The sequence below is a fragment of the Stenella coeruleoalba genome, assembly GCF_951394435.1.
Source record: "Stenella coeruleoalba genome assembly, chromosome: 6".
NCBI lineage: Eukaryota > Metazoa > Chordata > Mammalia > Artiodactyla > Delphinidae > Stenella > Stenella coeruleoalba.
The window spans coordinates 25,693,732-25,712,088 of NC_137151.1; the positions used below are offsets into that span (position 1 = coordinate 25,693,732).

The 18,357-nt window shown below is 43.7% G+C and overlaps 1 long non-coding RNA gene across 6 annotated transcripts in view; it reads right to left on the reverse strand.

Annotated features, from left to right (window-relative positions):
• The window catches only part of LOC307187927, a 3,519,425-nt gene that overhangs the window by 3,321,641 nt on the left and 179,427 nt on the right, over positions 1–18,357 (reverse strand). The window contains exon 3 of one of the 6 annotated variants that reach the window (XR_013828746.1): positions 4,942–5,023. The exons of the other annotated variants lie outside the window; for them this stretch is intronic. This is a non-coding gene — a long non-coding RNA (uncharacterized lncRNA). The remainder of the gene's footprint in view (positions 1–4,941; positions 5,024–18,357) is intronic. 6 annotated transcript variants of the gene reach the window in all.

The following is an 18,357-nucleotide window of genomic DNA, read 5'->3' on the forward strand; positions in this document are numbered from 1 at the left end:
AGTGTATGGTGTTTCCTGAAACATCTAAAAAACAAAGCAACAGAACCTAGGGCACTTCCACTTATGGTCCTATAGCTTAGGGAAATTAAAATCAAAAAGACACAGCCACCCCAAAGTTTGGAATGGCTCTGTTTACAAGAACCTCGTTTACAGTACAAGTTCAACATCGCAGAAAGTGAAAAATGGATAAAGAAATTGTGGTATTTACTTACAAAGCAATATAACTCAGCAATGAAATCTGTGTCATCAGGACCTTAGCAGCACAATGAGTGGATTCAGGTATGATGATTCTAACTGAAATAAGTCACACAGAAAAAGAAACATCATAAGATATCAGTAATACACGGAATGTAAACTTGGCTACACAGGAACTGAATTACAGAACAGAACAGGGTCTCAAATTTAGAAAACCAACTTATTCTTGCTTAAGGGTAAAGGTGAGTTGGGGTGCTGCATAAAACCAGAGATTGAAATGAGCACAAATAAAGTTCCTTAAGCCAAATATGGAATAGACAAGAGCTACTCCTTGCTCAACGAAATGGACTCAGCACCCCATATTAAACGCCTAAGAATGTACCTGACTAGTAAGTATCTTAAAACCTATGGATTGCTATGTCTCCAAAAGAGAATCAAGCATGTGTACAGGGGCATAAACGCAGCAGTGATAGGATTGGAGAGGTTCGGTGAGCAAATGAAGACCCTTGAAGTCATATTGCATGGTACCCATTCCACGGGTTTCAACTACCCAGGTTTAAGGTATTCTTCCTTCAGCTAAAACATGCATGTGGAACCTAAGGTATGATCAACCATGTGATCGGGAGACGTGTTCAAATATGTCTCAGTTTTCCTCCCCTGGTACTCGGGTGCAACATTCCAGACGCTTTACTAACACTCTCCCCACTTGGAGAGTCAGTCCCTTTAACCTCCTGTTTGGCCCAGTTTGCAATTTCTGCGGAAGATGAACAGGAATAGCGAGAACCAATGAGAGGATAGCTGGAGGTGTCTGGTCGGGCAAATTTATCTCTCATTTCCCACCAGGAAGAGGAATTAACCAAAGGCTCAGCATGCCGGGCCGGAACCAGATTAGGGCCTGAAGCCATCCTGCGGTGTTGCGGCCAGGTCACAAGAAAGCGAGTTGAAGAAAGGAGCTCAGGGGCACTGTAATTCACAAACCTGCAGAGTTATAAATGACAGCTATCGTCCAAAAATAGACTGAAGTAAGGCTGCCAAGAGGACTTGAAAGCGGGGCAGAATTGCAGGAAACCGATTTCAGGAGGTAGACTGGAATTGCATTGAAAGCATAGGAAAAGAGGCAGAACGTCCACAATGATGCACTTGGCCAAAAAGGGCGTATGCGTTTTTTCCTGAATATATTCAGGAAAAAACGCATACGCCCTTTTTGGCCAACCAAGCAAGCTTGCAAAGGAAATCTGCACTACAATGAAGTCTCACTTCCCCCCGGTCAAAAGGGCCATCTGAAAAAAGTGTAAAATCCAGAAAGGCAGGACAGGCCATGGAGAACTGGGAGCCTTGTTATGCTGATGGGCGGGATGTAAATTGCCAACAACCACTCGGGAGAAGTGTATGGTGTTTCCTGAAACATCTAAAAAACAAAGCAACAGAACCTAGGGCACTTCCACTTATGGTCCTATAGCTTAGGGAAATTAAAATCAAAAAGACACAGCCACCCCAAAGTTTGGAACGGCTCTGTTTACAAGAACCTCATTTACAGTACAAGTTCAACATCGCAGAAAGTGAAAAATGGATAAAGAAGTTGTGGTATTCACTTACAAAGCAATATCACTCAGCAATGAAATCTATGTCATCAGGCCCTTAGCAGCACAATGAGTGGATTCAGGTATGATGATTCTAACTGAAATAAGTCACACAGAAAAAGAAACATCATAAGATATCAGTAATACACGGAATGGAAACTTGGCTACACAGGAACTGAATTACAGAACAGAACAGGGTCTCAAATTTAGAAAACCAACTTATGCTTGCTTAAGGGGAAAGGTGAGTTGGGGTGCTGCATAAAACCAGAGATTGAAATGAGCACAGATAAAGTTCCTTAAGCCAAATATGGAATAGACAAGAGCTACTCCTTGCTCAACGAAATGGACTCAACACCCCATATTAAATGCCTAAGAATGTACCTGACTAGTAAGTATCTTAAAACCTATGGATTGCTATGTCTCCGAAAGAGAATCAAGCATGTGTACAGGGGCATAAACGCAGCAATGATAGGATTGTAGAGGTTCGGTGAGCAAATGAAGACCCTTTGAAGTCATATCATGGTACCCATTCCACGGGTTTCAACTACCCAGGTTTAAGGTATTCTTCCTTCAGCTAAAACATGCATGTGGAACCTAGAGTATGATCAACCATGTGATTGGGAGATGTGTTCAAATATGTCTCAGTTTTCCTCCCCTGGTACTCGGGTGCAACATTCCAGACGCTTTACTAACACTCTCCCCACTTGGAGAGTCAGTCCCTTTAACCTCCTGTTTGGCCCAGTTTGCAATTTCTGTGGAAGATGAACAGGAATAGCGAGAACCAATGAGAGGCTAGCTGGAGGTGTCTGGACGGGCAAATTTAACTCTCATTTCCCACCAGGAAGAGGAATTAACCAAAGGCTCAGCATGCCGGGCCGGAACCAGATTAGGGCCTGAAGCCATCCTGCGGTGTTGCGGCCAGGTCACAAGAAAGCGAGTTGAAGAAAGGAGCTCAGGGGCACTGTAATTCACAAACTGCAGAGTTATAAATGACAGCTATCGTCCAAAAATAGACTGAAGTAAGGCTGCCAAGAGGACTTGAAAGCGGGGCAGAATTGCAGGAAACCGATTTCAGGAGGTAGACTGGAATTGCATTGAAAGCATAGGAAAAGAGGCAGAACGTCCACAATGATGCACTTGGCCAAAAAGGGCGTATGCGTTTTTTCCTGAATATATTCAGGAAAAAACGCATACGCCCTTTTTGGCCAACCAAGCAAGCTTGCAAAGGAAATCTGCACTACAATGAAGTCTCACTTCCCCCCGGTCAAAAGGGCCATCTGAAAAAAGTGTAAAATCCAGAAAGGCAGGACAGGCCATGGAGAACTGGGAGCCTTGTTATGCTGATGGGCGGGATGTAAATTGCCAACAGACACTCGGGAGAAGTGTATGGTGTTTCCTGAAACATCTAAAAAACAAAGCAACAGAGCCTAGGGCACTTCCACTTATGGTCCTATAGCTTAGGGAAATTAAAATCAAAAAGACACAGCCACCCCAAAGTTTGGGACGCCTCTGTTTACAAGAACCTCGTTTACAGTACAAGTTCAACATCGCAGAAAGTGAAAAATGGATAAAGAAGTTGTGGTATTTACTTACAAAGCAATATCACTCAGCAATGAAATCTATGTCATCAGGCCCTTAGCATCACAATGAGTGGATTCAGGTATGATGATTCTAACTGAAATAAGTCACATAGAAAAAGAAACATCATAAGATATCAGTAATACACGGAATGTAAACTTGGCTACACAGGAACTGAATTACAGAACAGAACAGGGTCTCAAATTTAGAAAACCAACTTATGCTTGCTTAAGGGTAAAGGTGAGTTGGGGTGCTGTATAAAACCAGAGATTGAAATGAGCACAGATAAAGTTCCTTAAGTCAAATATGGAAGAGACAAGAGCTACTCCTTGCTCAACGAAATGGACTCAACACCGCATATTAAACGCCTAAGAATGTACCTGACTAGTAAGTATCTTAAAACCTATGGATTGCTATGTCCCAAAAGAGAATCAAGCATGTGTACAGGGGTATAAACGCAGCAGTGATAGGATTGGAGAGGTTCGGTGAGCAAATGAAGACCCTTTGAAGTCATATTGCATGGTACCCATTCCACGGGTCTCAACTCTCCAGGTTTAAGGTATTCTTCCTTCAGCTAAAACATGCATGTGGAACCCAAGTATGATCAACCATGTGAACGGGAGACGTGTTCAAATATGTCTCAGTTTTCCTCCCCTGGTAGTCGGGTGCAACATTCCAGACGCTTTACTAACACTCTCCCGACTTGGAGAGTCAGCGCCTTTAACCTCCTGTTTGGCCCAGTTTGCAATTTCTGCGGAAGATGAACAGGAATAGCGAGAACCAATGAGAGACTAGCTGGAGGTGTCTGGACGGGCAAATTTAACTCTCATTTCCCACCAGGAAGAGGAAATAACCAAAGGCTCAGCGTGCCGTGCCGGAACCAGATTAGGGCCTGAAGCCATCCTGTGGTGTTGCGGCCAGGTCACAAGAAAGCGAGTTGAAGAAAGGAGCTCAGGGGCACTGTAATTCACAAACCTGCAGAGTTATAAATGACAGCTATCGTCAAAAATAGACTGAAGTAAGGCTGCCAAGAGGACTTGAAAGCGGGGCAGAATTGCAGGAAACCGATTTCAGGAGGTAGACTGGAATTGCATTGAAAGCATAGGAAAAGAGACAGAACGTCCACAATGATGCACTTGGCCAAAAAGGGCGTATGCGTTTTTTCCTGAATATATTCAGGAAAAAACGCATACGCCCTTTTTGGCCAACCAAGCAAGCTTGCAAAGGAAATCTGCACTACAATGAAGTCTCACTTCCCCCCGGTCAAAAGGGCCATCTGAAAAAAGTGTAAAATCCAGAAAGGCAGGACAGGCCATGGAGAACTGGGAGCCTTGTTATGCTGATGGGCGGGATGTAAATTGCCAACAACCACACGGGAGAAGTGTATGGTGTTTCCTGAAACATCTAAAAAACAAAGCAACAGAGCCTAGGGCACTTCCACTTATGGTCCTATAGCTTAGGGAAATTAAAATCAAAAAGACACAGCCACCCCAAAGTTTGGGACGCCTCCGTTTACAAGAACCTCGTTTACCGTACAAGTTCAATATCACAGAAAGTGAAAAATGGATAAAGAACTTGTGGTACTTACGTAAAATGCAGTATCACTCAGCAATGAAATCTATGTCATCAGGCCCGTAGCAGCATAATGAGTGGATTCAGGTACGATGATTCTAACTGAAATAAGTCACACAGAAAAAGAAACATCATAAGATATCACTAATACACGGAATGTAAACTTGGCTACACAGGAACTGCATTCCAAAACAGAACAGGGTCTCAAATTTAGAAAACCAACTTATGCTTGCTTAAGGGGAAAGGTGAGTTGGGGTGCTGCATAAAACCAGAGATTGAAATGAGCACAGATAAAGTTCCTTAAGCCAAATATGGAATAGACAAGAGCCACTCCTTGCTCAACGAAATGGACTCAACACCGCATATTAAACGCCTAAGAATGTACCTGACTAGTAAGTATCTTAAAACCTATGGATTGCTATGTCTCCAAAAGAGAATCAAGCATGTGTACAGGGGTATAAACGCAGCAGTGATAGGATTGGAGAGGTTCGGTGAGCAAATGAAGACCCTTTGAAGTCATATTGCATGGTACCAATTACACGGGTCTTAACTCTCCAGGTTTAAGGTATTCTTCCTTCAGCTAAAACATGCATGTGGAACCCAAGTATGATCAACCATGTGAACGGGAGACGTGTTCAAATATGTCTCAGTTTTCCTCCCCTGGTACTCGGGTGCAACATTCCAGACGCTTTACTAACACTCTCCCCACTTGGAGAGTCAGCGCCTTTAACCTCCTGTTTGGCCCAGTTTGCAATTTCTGCGGAAGATGAACAGGAATAGCGAGAACCAATGAGAGACTAGCTGGAGGTGTCTGGACGGGCAAATTTAACTCTCATTTCCCACCAGGAAGAGGAAATAACCAAAGGCTCAGCGTGCCGTGAGGGAACCAGATTAGGGCCTGAAGCCATCCTGCGGTGTTGCGGCCAGGTCACAAGAAAGCGAGTTGAAGAAAGGAGCTCAGGGGCACTGTAATTCACAAACCTGCAGAGTTATAAATGACAGCTATCGTCAAAAATAGACTGAAGTAAGGCTGCCAAGAGGACTTGAAAGCGGGGCAGAATTGCAGGAAACCGATTTCAGGAGGTAGACTGGAATTGCATTGAAAGCATAGGAAAAGAGGCAGAATGTCCACAATGATGCACTTGGCCAAAAAGGGCGTATGCGTATTTTCCTGAATATATTCAGGAAAAAACGCATACGCCCTTTTTGGCCAACCAAGCAAGCTTGCAAAGGAAATCTGCACTACAATGAAGTCTCACTTCCCCCCGGTCAAAAGGGCCATCTGAAAAAAGTGTAAAATCCAGAAAGGCAGGACAGGCCATGGAGAACTGGGAGCCTTGTTATGCTGATGGGCGGGATTTAGATTGCCAACAACCACTCGGGAGAAGTGTATGGTGTTTCCTGAAACATCTAAAAAACAAAGCAACAGAGCCTAGGGCACTTCCACTTATGGTCCTATAGCTTAGGGAAATTAAAATCAAAAAGACACAGCCACCCCAAAGTTTGGGACGCCTCCGTTTACAAGAACCTCGTTTACCGTACAAGTTCAATATCACAGAAAGTGAAAAATGGATAAAGAACTTGTGGTACTTACGTACAATGCAGTATCACTCAGCAATGAAATCTATGTCATCAGGCCCATAGCAGCATAATGAGTGGATTCAGGTACGATGATTCTAACTGCAATAAGTCACACAGAAAAAGAAACATCATAAGATATCACTAATACACGGAATGTAAACTTGGCTACACAGGAACTGCATTCCAAAACAGAACAGGGTCTCAAATTTAGAAAACCAACTTATGCTTGCTTAAGGGGAAAGGTGAGTTGGGGTGCTGCATAAAACCAGAGATTGAAATGAGCACAGATAAAGTTCCTTAAGTCAAATATGGAATAGACAAGAGCTACTCCTTGCTCAACGAAATGGACTCAACACCGCATATTAAACGCCTAAGAATGTACCTGACTAGTAAGTATCGTAAAACCTATGGATTGCTATGTCTCCAAAAGAGAATCAAGCATGTGTACAGGGGCATAAACGCAGCAGTGATAGGATTGGACAGGTTCGGTGAGCAAATCAAGACCCTTTGAAGTCATATTGCATGGTACCCATTCCACGGGTTTCAACTACCCAGGTTTTAGGTATTCTTCCTTCAGCTAAAGCATGCATGTGGAACCTAGAGTATGATCAACCATGTGATCAGGAGACGTGTTCAAATATGTCTCAGTTTTCCTCTCCTGGTACTCGGGTGCAACATTCCAGACGCTTTACTAACACTCTCCCCACTTGGAGAGTCAGTCCCTTTAACCTCCTGTTTGGCCCAGTTTGCAATTTCTGCGGAAGATGAACAGGAATAGCGAGAACCAATGAGAGGCTAGCTGGAGGTGTCTGGACGGGCAAATTTAACTCTCATTTCCCACCAGGAAGAGGAATTAACCAAAGGCTCAGCATGCCGGGCCGGAACCAGATTAGGGCCTGAAGCCATCCTGCGGTGTTGCGGCCAGCTCAAAAGAAAGCGAGTTGAAGAAAGGAGCTCAGGGGCACTGTAATTCACAAACCTGCAGAGTTATAAATGACAGCTATCGTCCAAAAATAGACTGAAGTAAGGCTGCCAAGAGGACTTGAAAGCGGGGCAGAATTGCAGGAAACCGATTTCAGGAGGTAGACTGGAATTGCATTGAAAGCATAGGAAAAGAGGCAGAACGTCCACAATGATGCACTTGGCCAAAAAGGGCGTATGCGTTTTTTCCTGAATATATTCAGGAAAAAACGCATACGCCCTTTTTGGCCAACCAAGCAAGCTTGCAAAGGAAATCTGCACTACAATGAAGTCTCACTTCCCCCCGGTCAAAAGGGCCATCTGAAAAAAGTGTAAAATCCAGAAAGGCAGGACAGGCCATGGAGAACTGGGAGCCTTGTTATGCTGATGGGCGGGATGTAAATTGCCAACAGACACTCGGGAGAAGTGTATGGTTTTTCCTGAAACATCTAAAAAACAAAGCAACAGAACCTAGGGCACTTCCACTTATGGTCCTATAGCTTAGGGAAATTAAAATCAAAAAGACACAGCCACCCCAAAGTTTGGAACGGCTCTGTTTACAAGAACCTCGTTTACAGTACAAGTTCAACATCGCAGAAAGTGAAAAATGGATAAAGAAGTTGTGGTATTTACTTACAAAGCAATATCACTCAGCAATGAAATCTGTGTCATCAGGCCCTTAGCAGCACAATGAGTGGATTCAGGTATGATGATTCTAACTGAAGTAAGTCACATAGAAAAAGAAACATCATAAGATATCACTAATACACGGAATGTAAACTTGGCTACACAGGAACTGAATTACAGAACAGAACAGGGTCTCAAATTTAGAAAACCAACTTATGCTTGCTTAAGGGTAAAGGTGAGTTGGGGTGCTGCATAAAACCAGAGATTGAAATGAGCACAGATAAAGTTTCTTAAGTCAAATATGGAATAGACAAGAGCTACTCCTTGCTCAATGAAATGGATTCAACACCGCATATTAAACGCCTAAGAATGTACTTGACTAATAAGTATCTTAAAACCTATGGATTGCTATGTCTCCGAAAGAGAATCAAGCATGTGTACAGGGGCATAAACGCAGCAGTGATAGGATTGGAGAGGTTCGGTGAGCAAATGAAGACCCTTTGAAGTCATATTGCATGGTACCCATTACACGGGTCTCAACTCTCCAGGTTTAAGGTATTCTTCCTTCAGCTAAAACATGCATGTGGAACCCAAGTATGATCAACCATGTGAACGGGAGACGTGTTCAAATATGTCTCAGTTTTCCTCCCCTGGTACTCGGGTGCAACATTCCAGATGCTTTACTAACACTCTCCCCACTTGGAGAGTCAGTCCCTTTAACCTCCTGTTTGGCCCAGTTTGCAATTTCTGCGGAAGATGAACAGGAATAGCGAGAACCAATGAGAGGCTAGCTGGAGGTGTCTGGACGGGCAAATTTAACTCTCATTTCCAACCAGGAAGAGGAATTAACAAAAGGCTCAGCGTGCCGTGCCGGAACCAGATTAAGGCCTGAAGCCATCCTGCGGTGTTGCGGCCAGCTCAAAAGAAAGCGAGTTGAAGAAAGGAGCTCAGGGGCACTGTAATTCACAAACCTGCAGAGTTATAAATGACAGCTATCGTCCAAAAATATACTGAAGTAAGGCTGCCAAGAGGACTTGAAAGCGGGGCAGAATTGCAGGAAACCGATTTCAGGAGGTAGACTGGAATGCACTGAAAGCATAGGAAAAGAGGCAGAACGTCCACAATGATGCACTTGGCCAAAAAGGGCGTATGCGTTTTTTCCTGAATATATTCAGGAAAAAACGCATACGCCCTTTTTGGCCAACCAAGCAAGCTTGCAAAGGAAATCTGCACTACAATGAAGTCTCACTTCCCCCTGGTCAAAAGGGCCATCTGAAAAAAGTGTAAAATCCAGAAAGGCAGGACAGGCCATGGAGAACTGGGAGCCTTGTTATGCTGAAGGGCGGGATGTAAATTGCCAACAACCACTCGGGAGAAGTGTATGGTGTTTCCTGAAACATCTAAAAAACAAAGCAACAGAGCCTAGGGCACTTCCACTTATGGTCCTAGAGCTTAGGGAATTTAAAATCAAAAAGACAGAGCCACCCCAAAGTTTGGAACGGCTCTGTTTAGAAGAACCTCGTTTACAGTACAAGTTCAACATTGCAGAAAGTGAAAAATGGATAAAGAAGTTGTGGTATTTATTTACAAAGCAATATCACTCAGCAATGAAATCTGTGTCATCAGGCCCTTAGCAGCACAATGAGTGGATTCAGGTATGATGATTCTAACTGAAATAAGTCACACAGAAAAAGAAACATCATAAGATATCAGTAATACACGGAATGTAAACTTGGCTACACAGGAACTGAATTACAGAACAGAACAGGGTCTCAAATTTAGAAAAACAACTTATGCTTGCTTAAGGGGAAAGGTGAGTTGGGGTGCTGCATAAAACCAGAGATTGAAATGAGCACAGATAAAGTTCCTTAAGTCAAATATGGAATAGACAAGAGCTACTCCTTGCTCAACGAAATGGACTCAACACCGCATATTAAACGCCTAAGAATGTACCTGACTAGTAAGTATCGTAAAACCTATGGATTGCTATGTCTCCAAAAGAGAATCAAGCATGTGTACAGGGGCATAAACGCAGCAGTGATAGGATTGGAGAGGTTCGGTGAGCAAATGAAGACCCTTTGAAGTCATATTGCATGGTACCCATTCCACGGGTCTTAACTCTCCAGGTTTAAGGTATTCTTCCTTCAGCTAAAACATGCATGTGGAACCTAGAGTTTGACCAACCATGTGATCGGGAGACGTGTTCAAATATGTCTCAGTTTTCCTCCCCTGGTACTCAGGTGCAACATTCCAGACGCTTTACTAACACCCTCCCGACTTTGAGAGTCAGTCCCTTTAACCTCCTGTTTGGCCCAGTTTGCAATTTCTGCGGAAGATGAACAGGAATAGCGAGAACCAATGAGAGACTAGCTGGAGGTGGCTGAACGGGCAAATTTAACTCTCATTTCCCACCAGGAAGAGGAATTAACCAAAGGCTCAGCGTGCCGTGCCGGAACCAGATTAGGGCCTGAAGCCATCCTGCGGTGTTGCGGCCAGGTCACAAGAAAGCGAGTTGAAGAAAGGGGTTCAGGGGCACTGTAATTCACAAACCTGCAGAGTTATAAATGACAGCTATCATCCAAAAATATACTGAAGTAAGGCTGCCAAGAGGACTTGAAAGTGGGGCAGAATTACAGGAAACCGATTTCAGGAGGTAGACTGGAATTGCATTGAAAGCATAGGAAAAGAGGCAGAACGTCCACAATGATGCACTTGGCCAAAAAGGGCGTATGCGTTTTTTCCTGAATATATTCAGGAAAAAACGCATATGCCCTTTATGGCCAACAAAGCAAACTTGCTAAGGAAATCTGCACTACAATGAAGTCTCACTTCCCCCCGGTCAAAAGGGCCATCTGAAAAAAGTGTAAAATCCAGAAAGGCAGGACAGGCCATGGAGAACTGGGAGCCTTGTTATGCTGATGGGCGGGATGTAAATTGCCAACAACCACTCGGGAGAAGTGTATGGTGTTTCCTGAAACATCTAAAAAACAAAGCAACAGAGCCTAGGGCACTGCCACTTATGGTCTTATAGCTTAGGGAAATTAAAATCAAAAAGACACAGCCACCCCAAAGTTTGGGCCGCCTCTGTTTACAAGAACCTCGTTTACAGTACAAGTTCAACATCGCAGAAAGTGAAAAATGGATAAAGAACTTGTGGTACTTACGTACAATGCAGTATCACTCAGCAATGAAATCTATGTCATCAGGCCCGTAGCAGCATAATGAGTGGATTCAGGTATGATGATTCTAACTGAAATAAGTCACACAGAAAAAGAAACATCATAAGATATCACTAATACACGGAATGTAAACTTGGCTACACAGGAACTGCATTCCAAAATAGAACAGGGTCTCAAATTTAGAAAACCAACTTAAGCTTGCTTAAGGGGAAAGGTGAGTTGGGGTGCTGCATAAAACCAGAGATTGAAATGAGCACAGATAAAGTTCCTTAAGCCAAATATGGAATAGACAGGAGCTACTCCTTGCTCAACGAAATGGACTCAACACCGCATATTAAACGCCTAAGAATGTACCTGACTAGTAAGTATCGTAAAACCTATGGATTGCTATGTCTCCAAAAGAGAATCAAGCGTGTGTACAGGGGCATAAACGCAGCAGTGATAGGATTGGAGAGGTTCGGTGAGCAAATGAAGACCCTTTGAAGTCATATTGCATGGTACCCATTACACGGGTCTCAACTCTCCAGTTTTAAGGTATTCTTCCTTCAGCTAAAACATGCATGTGGAACCCAAGTATGATCAACCATGTGAACGGGAGACGTGTTCAAATATGTCTCAGTTTTCCTCCCCTGGTACTCGGGTGCAACATTCCAGACGCTTTACTAACACTCTCCCCACTTGGAGAGTCAGTCCCTTTAACCTCCTGTTTGGCCCAGTTTGCAATTTCTGCAGAAGATGAACAGGAATAGCGAGAACCAATGAGAGGCTAGCTGGAGGTGTCTGGACGGGCAAATTTAACTCTCATTTCCCACCAGGAAGAGGAATTAACCAAAGGCTCAGCGTGCCGTACCAGAACCAGATTAGGGCCTGAAGCCATCCTGCGGTGTTGCGGCCAGCTCAAAAGAAAGCGAGTTGAAGAAAGGAGCTCAGGGGCACTGTAATTCACAAACCTGCAGAGTTATACATGACAGCTATCGTCCAAAAATAGACTGAAGTAAGGCTGCCAAGAGGACTTGAAAGCGGGGCAGAATTGCAGGAAACCGATTTCAGGAGGTAGACTGGAATTGCATTGAAAGCATAGGAAAAGAGGCAGAACGTCCACAATGATGCACTTGGCCAAAAAGGGCGTATGCGTTTTTTCCTGAATATATTCAGGAAAAAACGCATACGCCCTTTTTGGCCAACCAAGCAAGCTTGCAAAGGAAATCTGCACTACAATGAAGTCTCACTTCCCCCCGGTCAAAAAGGCCATCTGAAAAAAGTGTAAAATCCAGAAAGGCAGGACAGGCCATGGAGAACTGGGAGCCTTGTTATGCTGATGGGCGGGATGTAAATTGCCAACAGACACTAGGGAGAAGTGTATGGTGTTTCCTGAAACATCTAAAAAACAAAGCAACAGAGCCTAGGGCACTTCCACTTATGGTCCTAGAGCTTAGGGAAATTAAAATCAAAAAGACAGAGCCACCCCAAAGTTTGGAACGGCTCTGTTTAGAAGAACCTCGTTTACAGTACAAGTTCAACATTGCAGAAAGTGAAAAATGGATAAAGAAGTTGTGGTATTTATTTACAAAGCAATATCACTCAGCAATGAAATCTGTGTCATCAGGCCCTTAGCAGCACAATGAGTGGATTCAGGTATGATGATTCTAACTGAAATAAGTCACACAGAAAAAGAAACATCATAAGATATCAGTAATACACGGAATGTAAACTTGGCTACACAGGAACTGAATTACAGAACAGAACAGGGTCTCAAATTTAGAAAAACAACTTATGCTTGCTTAAGGGGAAAGGTGAGTTGGGGTGCTGCATAAAACCAGAGATTGAAATGAGCACAGATAAAGTTCCTTAAGTCAAATATGGAATAGACAAGAGCTACTCCTTGCTCAACGAAATGGACTCAACACCGCATATTAAACGCCTAAGAATGTACCTGACTAGTAAGTATCGTAAAACCTATGGATTGCTATGTCTCCAAAAGAGAATCAAGCATGTGTACAGGGGCATAAACGCAGCAGTGATAGGATTGGAGAGGTTCGGTGAGCAAATGAAGACCCTTTGAAGTCATATTGCATGGTACCCATTCCACGGGTCTTAACTCTCCAGGTTTAAGGTATTCTTCCTTCAGCTAAAACATGCATGTGGAACCTAGAGTTTGACCAACCATGTGATCGGGAGACGTGTTCAAATATGTCTCAGTTTTCCTCCCCTGGTACTCAGGTGCAACATTCCAGACGCTTTACTAACACCCTCCCGACTTTGAGAGTCAGTCCCTTTAACCTCCTGTTTGGCCCAGTTTGCAATTTCTGCGGAAGATGAACAGGAATAGCGAGAACCAATGAGAGACTAGCTGGAGGTGGCTGAACGGGCAAATTTAACTCTCATTTCCCACCAGGAAGAGGAATTAACCAAAGGCTCAGCGTGCCGTGCCGGAACCAGATTAGGGCCTGAAGCCATCCTGCGGTGTTGCGGCCAGGTCACAAGAAAGCGAGTTGAAGAAAGGGGTTCAGGGGCACTGTAATTCACAAACCTGCAGAGTTATAAATGACAGCTATCATCCAAAAATATACTGAAGTAAGGCTGCCAAGAGGACTTGAAAGTGGGGCAGAATTACAGGAAACCGATTTCAGGAGGTAGACTGGAATTGCATTGAAAGCATAGGAAAAGAGGCAGAACGTCCACAATGATGCACTTGGCCAAAAAGGGCGTATGCGTTTTTTCCTGAATATATTCAGGAAAAAACGCATATGCCCTTTATGGCCAACAAAGCAAACTTGCTAAGGAAATCTGCACTACAATGAAGTCTCACTTCCCCCCGGTCAAAAGGGCCATCTGAAAAAAGTGTAAAATCCAGAAAGGCAGGACAGGCCATGGAGAACTGGGAGCCTTGTTATGCTGATGGGCGGGATGTAAATTGCCAACAACCACTCGGGAGAAGTGTATGGTGTTTCCTGAAACATCTAAAAAACAAAGCAACAGAGCCTAGGGCACTGCCACTTATGGTCTTATAGCTTAGGGAAATTAAAATCAAAAAGACACAGCCACCCCAAAGTTTGGGCCGCCTCTGTTTACAAGAACCTCGTTTACAGTACAAGTTCAACATCGCAGAAAGTGAAAAATGGATAAAGAACTTGTGGTACTTACGTACAATGCAGTATCACTCAGCAATGAAATCTATGTCATCAGGCCCGTAGCAGCATAATGAGTGGATTCAGGTATGATGATTCTAACTGAAATAAGTCACACAGAAAAAGAAACATCATAAGATATCACTAATACACGGAATGTAAACTTGGCTACACAGGAACTGCATTCCAAAATAGAACAGGGTCTCAAATTTAGAAAACCAACTTAAGCTTGCTTAAGGGGAAAGGTGAGTTGGGGTGCTGCATAAAACCAGAGATTGAAATGAGCACAGATAAAGTTCCTTAAGCCAAATATGGAATAGACAGGAGCTACTCCTTGCTCAACGAAATGGACTCAACACCGCATATTAAACGCCTAAGAATGTACCTGACTAGTAAGTATCGTAAAACCTATGGATTGCTATGTCTCCAAAAGAGAATCAAGCGTGTGTACAGGGGCATAAACGCAGCAGTGATAGGATTGGAGAGGTTCGGTGAGCAAATGAAGACCCTTTGAAGTCATATTGCATGGTACCCATTACACGGGTCTCAACTCTCCAGTTTTAAGGTATTCTTCCTTCAGCTAAAACATGCATGTGGAACCCAAGTATGATCAACCATGTGAACGGGAGACGTGTTCAAATATGTCTCAGTTTTCCTCCCCTGGTACTCGGGTGCAACATTCCAGACGCTTTACTAACACTCTCCCCACTTGGAGAGTCAGTCCCTTTAACCTCCTGTTTGGCCCAGTTTGCAATTTCTGCAGAAGATGAACAGGAATAGCGAGAACCAATGAGAGGCTAGCTGGAGGTGTCTGGACGGGCAAATTTAACTCTCATTTCCCACCAGGAAGAGGAATTAACCAAAGGCTCAGCGTGCCGTACCAGAACCAGATTAGGGCCTGAAGCCATCCTGCGGTGTTGCGGCCAGCTCAAAAGAAAGCGAGTTGAAGAAAGGAGCTCAGGGGCACTGTAATTCACAAACCTGCAGAGTTATACATGACAGCTATCGTCCAAAAATAGACTGAAGTAAGGCTGCCAAGAGGACTTGAAAGCGGGGCAGAATTGCAGGAAACCGATTTCAGGAGGTAGACTGGAATTGCATTGAAAGCATAGGAAAAGAGGCAGAACGTCCACAATGATGCACTTGGCCAAAAAGGGCGTATGCGTTTTTTCCTGAATATATTCAGGAAAAAACGCATACGCCCTTTTTGGCCAACCAAGCAAGCTTGCAAAGGAAATCTGCACTACAATGAAGTCTCACTTCCCCCCGGTCAAAAAGGCCATCTGAAAAAAGTGTAAAATCCAGAAAGGCAGGACAGGCCATGGAGAACTGGGAGCCTTGTTATGCTGATGGGCGGGATGTAAATTGCCAACAGACACTAGGGAGAAGTGTATGGTGTTTCCTGAAACATCTAAAAAACAAAGCAACAGAGCCTAGGGCACTTCCACTTATGGTCCTATAGCTTAGGGAAATTAAAATCAAAAAGACACAGCCACCTCAAAGTTTGGGACGCCTCTGTTTACAAGAACCTCGTTTACCGTACAAGTTCAATATCACAGAAAGTGAAAAATGGATAAAGAACATGTGGTACTTACGTACAATGCAGTATCACTCAGCAATGAAATCTATGGCATCAGGCCCATATCAGCATAATGAGTGGATTCAGGTACGATGATTCTAACTGAAATAAGTCACACAGAAAAAGAAATATCATAAGATATCACTAATAAACGGAATGTAAACTTGGCTACACAGGAACTGAATTCCAAAACAGAACAGGTTCTCAAATTTAGAAAACCAACTTATGCTTGCTTAAGGGGAAAGGTGAGTTGGGTTGCTGCATAAAACCAGAGATTGAAATGAGCAGAGATAAAGTTCCTTAAGCCAAATATGGAATAGACAAGAGCTACTCCTTGCTCAACGAAATGGACTCAACACCGCATATTAAACGCCTAAGAATGTACCTAACTAGTAAGTATCTTAAAACCTATGGATTGCTATGTCTCTGAAAGAGAATCAAGCATGTGTACAGGGGCATAAACGCAGCAGTGATAGGATTGGAGAGGTTCGGTGAGCAAATGAAGACCCTTTGAAGTCATATTGCATGGTACCCTTTCCACGGGTTTCAACTACCCAGGTTTAAGGTATTCTTCCTTCAGCTAAAACATGCATGTGGAAACTAGAGTATGATCAACCATGTGATTGGGAGACGTGTTCAAATATGTCTCAGTTTTCGTACCCTGGTACTCGGGTGCAACATTCCAGACGCTTTACTAACACTCTCCCCACTTGGAGAGTCAGCGCCTTTAACCTCCTGTTTGGCCCAGTTTGCAGTTTCTGCGGAAGATGAACAGGAATAGCGAGAAACAATGAGAGACTAGCTGGAGGTGTCTGGACGGGCAAATTTAACTCTCATTTCCCACCAGAAAGAGGAAATAACCAAAGGCTCAGCGAGCCGTGCCGGAACCAGATTAGGGCCTGAAGCCATCCTGCGGTGTTGCGGCCAGCTCAAAAGAATGCGAATTGAAGAAAGGAGCTCAGGCGCACTGTAATTCACAAACCTGCAGAGTTATAAATGACAGCTATCGTCCAAAAATAGACTGAAGTAAGGCTGCCAAGAGGACTTGAAAGCAGGGCAGAATTGCAGGAAACCGATTTCAGGAGGTAGACTGGAATTGCATTGAAAGCATAGGAAAAGAGGCAGAACGTCCACAATGATGCACTTGGCCAAAAAGGGCGTATGCGTTTTTTCCTGAATATATTCAGGAAAAAACGCATACGCCCTTTTTGGCCAACCAAGCAAGCTTGCAAAGGAAATCTGCACTACAATGAAGTCTCACTTCCCCCCGGTCAAAAGGGCCATCTGAAAAAAGTGTAAAATCCAGAAAGGCAGGACAGGCCATGGAGAACTGGGAGCCTTGTTATGCTGATGGGCGGGATGTAAATTGCCAACAGACACTCGGGAGAAGTGTATGGTGTTTCCTGAAACATCTAAAAAACAAAGCAACAGAGCCTAGGGCACTGCCACTTATGGTCCTATAGCTTAGGGAAATTAAAATCAAAAAGACACAGCCACCCCAAAGTTTGGGACGCCTCTGTTTACAAGAACCTCGTTTACAGTACAAGTTCAACATCGCAGAAAGTGAAAAATGGATAAAGAAGTTGTGGTATTTACTTACAAAGCAATATCACTCAGCAATGAAATCTATGTCATCAGACCCTTAGCAGCACAATGAGTGGATTCAGGTATGATGATTCTAACTGAAATAAGTCACACAGAAAAAGAAACATCATAAGATATCAGTAATACACGGAATGTAAACTTGGCTACACAGGAACTGAATTACAGAACAGAACAGGGTCTCAAATTTAGAAAACCAACTTATGCTTGCTTAAGGGGAAAGGTGAGTTGGGGTGCTGCATAAAACCAGAGATTGAAATGAGCACAGATAAAGTTCCTTAAGCCAAATATGGAATAGACAAGAGCTACTCCTTGCTCAACGAAATGGACTCAACACCCCATATTACACGCATAAGAATGTACCTGACTAGTAAGTATCTTAAAACCTATAGACTGCTATGTCTCCGAAAGAGAATCAAGCATGTGTACAGGGGCATAAACGCAGCAGTGATAGGATTGGAGAGGTTCGGTGAGCAAATGAAGACCCTTTGAAGTCATATTGCATGGTACCCATTCCACGGGTTTCAGCTACCCAGGTTTTAGGTATTCTTCCTTCAGCTAAAACATGCATGTGGAACCCAGAGTATGATCAACCATGTGATCGGGAGACGTGTTCAAATATGTCTCAGTTTTCCTCCCCTGGTACTCGGGTGCAACATTCCAGACGCTTTACTAACACTCTCCCCACTTGGAGAGTCAGTCCCTTTAACCTCCTGTTTGGCCCAGTTTGCAATTTCTGCAGAAGATGAACAGGAATAGCGAGAACCAATGAGAGG